Below are 6,528 nucleotides of genomic sequence, written 5' to 3' on the forward strand. Positions count from 1 at the left end.
TCATTGAATATAACACATTAAATCGCTTCCATTTGTTACTACATGGTTACAAAACATGCACAGTACCACAGGTTATTCTTGCTATTATCACTCGTATTACTGAGCATGTCTAAGGCGCAATAATATTATGGAAATGTTGCTTCTGACTCATTTAGGATTGACATAGTGTGGTGGTGGTGCCTCATGACAGCCATGTCACATGTTTCACTCTTTTACTCAAAAATGAGCAAGTCATGGTTAGAGGCAAGAGATAACACTAAACACAGCTGCATTAGAGCCACATCATGCAGTGACATCCTGTGTTTTGGCTAATTAACTTCCAGAAAGGGCTTTAATCATGTATTTGTCTTACGTACACACACTCAAATACACACATACACACACTTGGTCCCACATGAACCTCCTTTTCCATCAGCCATAAGCATGTGCAATAAAAGCAAGGCACTACATTGAAATTAGTTTATTATATTGTCCATTATGAAATTCACAAGAGGCAGATACAATGATTTAAAAACCAAAAGGCAAAGTGCAAACTCAACTTAATCTTCATTGCAACGTTTCAACAAAGCTGTGTCATTCCTTATGAGCTGAGGGTGACTGGTAATTGTCAGCAACAATCAGCATTTTGATGTGATTTTATAAAGCAGCATGAGACAACAGAGCAGCAAAAACAGCTAATCACATGGGCCTAAACTGCAAGTGCAGCACCCAGATTTGCAAAAGTAAAACAAAAAAGTTACTTTTTCTGCATTGTGCTGATGTGAAAGTTAGAGAAAATCATGAGAACAGTTTGCAAACAAAGAGGAACATGGGTCACAAGGTAAAACTTACTGACAGAGATGTGACAAAACAGGAATACCGATTACAGAAGTGAATCTCTTGCTGATCATCACTTCTCCTGATCTGTGGGTGTCATTTTAACACCTTGACTAGAGTCCCTTTGATGGCTGCTCTATGGTAACTAAAAACGAAATTAAACATGAATTAACACTGTAATTAAGGAAGAACACAGAATTAAGTACACCATAAGAAAACCTATCATCAATGTTGTCAACCAGTGCAGGAACCATTTGAGAAGCTGTCATTGAAAACTTCTTATAACGGGCATGCACATTCAAAAAATACTTGCAAGGTGATTTGATAAACCATCCGTCAATCAAACTCTTGATGTTAATCAGGAAAAGAGCGAAAACATATTTTCCTAGGAGAAGAACCATGAATGCCTTTCTTTGCTTTTCTTGATATGAATTAATACTCATAGCTTTGGTTTCAGTGATGCTATTGGCATCTATGAACTCTCTTTAGTAGCCACAATTGTTGTTGTGAACAAACATTCCCCCATCTCCATCACACAAACCTCAGCTATACCTTTAACTGCAAGAAGACATCCCAGTTTGGGATGGAAGAACTTGACTGTCCTTCAATTGATGCTGAGCTCAACTCGAACCAACAACTTTTACATGAACTGTAAGAGCCAGACGAACGCGTTTTGACCTTGCCAAAGAGTCCAGTGTGATTCAAAACAACTGGTTTGTATGAAATGTTGTCTCAAAAGCTTTTTCTCTAGAGTATAGTGAAACATAGTTTTCTTTTAAATAGAATACGTTTTTGACAGTTTTTCCTCAAAGGCATTCCTGGTGTTGCACTTGGTTACATAAGTAGCTGTGTGAGTAATACAAAAGAGAACATGCCTACAGGGTTCTCCTGCAGTTTGGGGATTGAGAAGGCAACCATGATGAATCGCAACGTCTCCATTTTGAGTTTGGCCTGGGACTTTTATTGCGTTTCTTTCTGTATCATAAAATTTGATCCCTCTCTATTTTGTCTGAAATAAAAGCAAAGAAATAGCCACCCAACACATCAGCGTCTACTTATACAATCCTGCTTACTTTCTCCCCTCTGTGATCCAACATGCACTTTGTTGGAGGCTTACTTTAATGTTCTTGTGGCTGAAGAGGAGCCAGTTCCTGAAACCAGCAGAGAGATGGTTATTGAATAATATGTCCAGCTACCACTCTGCAAAATGTCAAAAAAGAATATTTCTCCAACGTGTTTCACTGCCCTTTTAAAAAAAGAATACTGATGGAAATGTCTCTCTTGTGTATTCTATAGTTCCGGTGTATCTTTTTGACAAGGCAAACATGATGCAATAATGACATCAACCTGTTTTTCTTCTTGTGTTACAGCGCATCATGATTCATACATTCACGTCATACACAGAGTCTCTTCATCTAGAGCTTTGTTGACAGCATTAACCCTTCCACAGTGTTGTGATTTGCCAGGAAGCAGCTGCTGAAGCATCTTGTGTGGATTGACTGGGAAACGATAACAGATGGTCCAACGTGTGGCGCCATTGATCGGGCTTCGAGCACAAACATGAGAGCAGGGGATCATTCATGTGCTGAAATTAGATTTAACCTTACCCGGTATTGATCTTTTTATAGAAAATAGAACGCAGAATTTGTGTGACTTCAGGCTGTGTGTATGGATATAAAAAGACCACCTGCGCCACAAATAGTTCAAAGCAAGTTTTATTTTAGGTTTAAAAATGGCCTCGAATGCGAAAGTTCTGTCGTCTTGTCAAAACTGATGAATAATAAATCTAGCGTTGACAAAGTTCCCCTTTTATGCTCAAAATCTCACCACGTTCCATGACAGTGAAAGACACTTCTTTTGTCCAACACATGTCCTCTCTTGTGTATTTCTCTCAAGTACACTGACACATAATCAGCCCAACATTACTCTTATGTGCTGATGATAATGACGCCGTAAATTGCAGTTTCTCTACATCTCGCAGCGTTTGCCACTGAATTGCTCTGGGAAATCAAAGCACCTAAAATCCCCCTCCACAACTCCTTGTTAGTTGAAAAAAGCCTCTTGAGAAAAAGTCATACATATAAACTGCCACCTTATACACTGAGTTCTATTACATGAAACAGAGCAGAGGCTTTGTGGTAATTACCCCGCCAAACATCTCATTAAAAATCCATTATAAAAGGTTGGAAATCTTCATCTCTTCACTAATTCTCTTTCTGAATAACTTGTAGAGAAGTACCATGTCTGTTTTAGATGCTAAGAAATACATCTGCCTTGCGTCGCTGTTGTGTGAAGTACTATCTCACTCATGAGGAGATCGAGTGACACCAATTTTCAGTTCTGACCCACATGTAAGAGAAACATTTGAGCCTCTATAGCCCGACCAAGTGTGTCCTAACTCATTTAAAATGCATTGGTTTGTGAAGGTGGTGGATGTGTCATTATCTGAAAGTGCTCTTTCTTCCTCGCTCTATTGTGCTCTATCATTTTGTATTTATTGCCTCAATTTCTGTTCACTTTCTCAGTCCCGTCCCTGAGCTGTTACTTAAACTGTGAGTCATGGTACTTTTATTTACACTGAAAGCCCCAAAACAAACTGAACTAAATATCAACAGAAAGCATGAATCCCGTTCTTTCAAAATCTACAAGTAAAATGATGAGATTTTCAATACCGTGCCTCCGATTTTGAAGATGCAATCTTTTCATTCGCATGATGAAAGTTTTCTTTTTAATGGCCCTCATTTTCCTTTATTGAATATTCCACCACCACCACTATACCGCTGCAAAAAAAATCAGCGTCTACTTAAAGGCTTATTCACTGTTGAAAGGTTAATTGACCTACTTGTTACATGTAAGGAAATCAGCAAGCGAGTGCATGCTGTGTTGCACTTGTTTATCAAGGAACCTGCATGTAAAGATTTGAAAAAGCCTCGCACCAAGCCTCTTAAATGTAGCTAACCAAGCAAGGAGTCATTTCCTGCTTTATTTTGTGACATTGAAGTATGTTTGTATATGTATAAAATAGTTGTTTGTTATTATGAAAAGAGCAGAACGCACAGATTTATCTGGTCTACTGCTTACCATGTTCACCATCCTGGCTTGTTAGCATGTCATGTAAATGTGTGCTTATTAGCGGTAAACACAAAGCTCAGCTTAGTTATCTGGATTCAACATTACTACTGCATTACCTCATCTACATTTACATCCTACACATTGAAGCAGTAGTGATAATAATTCAATTAAACCAACATATAATAGTTAAACACTTGGAGGAAACAGCATGAATACTTTTCTTGAAGTACATTTTGCTGATCATTCTTTAATACTTTTACTTAATTTAGGTTTATAAAGAAGAACTTTTTGAATAACATGCAGAATAAGAGACATAACTGTCCACTCGCATTAAAACATGTATTTAGCTAAACATACATAAGGAAAAAACTTCACAGAAATGTCCTCTGCCATGGATTTGAATATATGAGAATAATGAATGATTACATTTGTGAAAAACAAGCCTTCATAAACCTATAGAAGTGGTTTAGCCTCTTTGCAGATCACTGTTTCAAGACTACTCAATGCGTTCTTAGCTGGATTTCTTTTTTAATAGTCCCCCCTCGATTTAGCCACATTTCCTATAAATGATGGCATGTATCCTCGAACAAAGGCGTCCATTTTCTCTCTGAAATATTTCTTCATTTCACGAGTCCCAGGTGTAATTTATTATTGAGCAATACCTTAATGTTTTTGTGGCCATAACAAAAGAATGCATGCCTCTGTTAAATAATTAGCATTTGCACATTCAAAGCAGTCTTTCATTGCAGATGTATTTCGACTATTTTCTGTGTGGTATAAGTATTTTTATTTAAAAAAAATCTGAATGCTTTTCCACTGCTTTGTATTTTGTCAAAGCTCTTAGATGAACTCGCATGTTGCCTGTTTCTCAACCAATATTTCTAGAAAGCGCTACAGCTCAATGGATCCTGGATTCAAAATGAATGTATCTGAAAATTGGAGATTAAAATCCAATCAGGGGTTTTCATATTATGGGCCATCGCATACGGACAGATGGAAAGACAGACTGAAGCATGCATTGTCCTTTTCTCAGCAATGTCATCTTGGAGACAGAGATAAATCAACAAAAATTATTTCCTCTTTCATCCACAATGTATGAGTCCTAGCCTGCAGCAGATTTGTATTTGAGATAAAGGTATCTTTTCTTCACTGACTTTAATTGAATATGACATTTTGGAAACTAAAAGCACATTGTGAGTGTCATAACTGAATTGGTATTTTCCAGCAATGGCAGCAACAATATGGCAGCTGAGCGTCAACAATTAAAGCTAATTGGTCTCCATGCCAATACCCCAAGTCTCAGGCCAAATAGTAATTGATTCATGCAGATGACAGATTGACACACACGAACATACACTTATTCACATAGCACACATCAGTTTAGAGAATCACTTTGCAACTGAAGATTGTTGTGTCATAACTCTGATCATCAGAGTGAGACATCACATCTTGTAATCCAGATGGGCTGAGGACTGACTGATTGCTGTCAGCTGGGGACCAACAAGCGCATACATCTGAAGAGTTTGGTTCCAAAACACTATAAATCCATTTTGATTAATTTGAGTACAAATGTGTTTTCTTTACCAAGAAAAGTGGCAAGTGAAAACCACTATTTTCTGTTTCAAACTTTCACATAGCATCTTGAGGTTATAATAACATTGCAAATTAAAATCCAGATTTTGATTTTCAAAGATTTATTTTAAAAACTGACAATTTTTTCCCCAAAATGCAATAAATCCATGACATGTTTTTTTCCCTCCAAAATGCAGTAGATCCATTTTATCAATATAAAAATAATGTTTCATATTGAAACTGTGCAGAAATACATAACAGTAAGTAAGTTGATACATATGAAAACCTCTGAACTTGGTCAATACTAAACTTATATATGGGCACTGGGCCAAAAATATATCAATCATCGCTCCCAAAATGTATTTAACGGGTCGTCTTGTTAATGCTACACATTCATTACAACAATAAAACATTACATGTGAGGAAAATGTCATCATGAACAAGAACATGAACAACAATATCACATTAGACCACAGAAATTCCAAAATCACATTCATCTTTGCCATGTTACATTCATATTAGTGATGTACGTTGTATTGTGCATACTATAAATCCATTGCATTCATATAACTATATTTCTGTGTAAAACATTCAACAACTTATACTTCATTAAGAGTGGAATGACCACTCTCAAAAGGCTGGCACAATGGGCAGCTACTCCTCATGACTGTCACAGTCAACCTCATTCATCTGTGACTGAGAGAGTGCATCATCATAGAAGGCACGCACATTGTCACTCACACCAATTTCAGAGAGCAAGTTCAGGACATCCTTCCTTTTTGCTTCTTTCACTGTGCTTTCTTTGGGAAGCTGACTTGGCTTGAAGTTTGCCCACTTCTTTCCTCTCTTCAGCACTGAGTGGTAGCAGTATTCACCACTATACACAGCCTTGAATCCCAGTGTCTTCTTCCTGAATTCAAGCATTCTTGCTTCACTTAGCTTAAATGACTTCTGTGACTTTACAAAAGCCTGTGTTTCTGTCTTGAAATCATAAGCCTCCCAGTCTTGCCCATAGACGTGTACATTTCCATGACTGCGCAAAAGCTGATAGTATTCCTCTGGCATAAG

This window comes from Notothenia rossii (assembly GCF_949606895.1).
Source record: "Notothenia rossii genome assembly, chromosome: 2".
Lineage (NCBI taxonomy): Eukaryota > Metazoa > Chordata > Actinopteri > Perciformes > Nototheniidae > Notothenia > Notothenia rossii.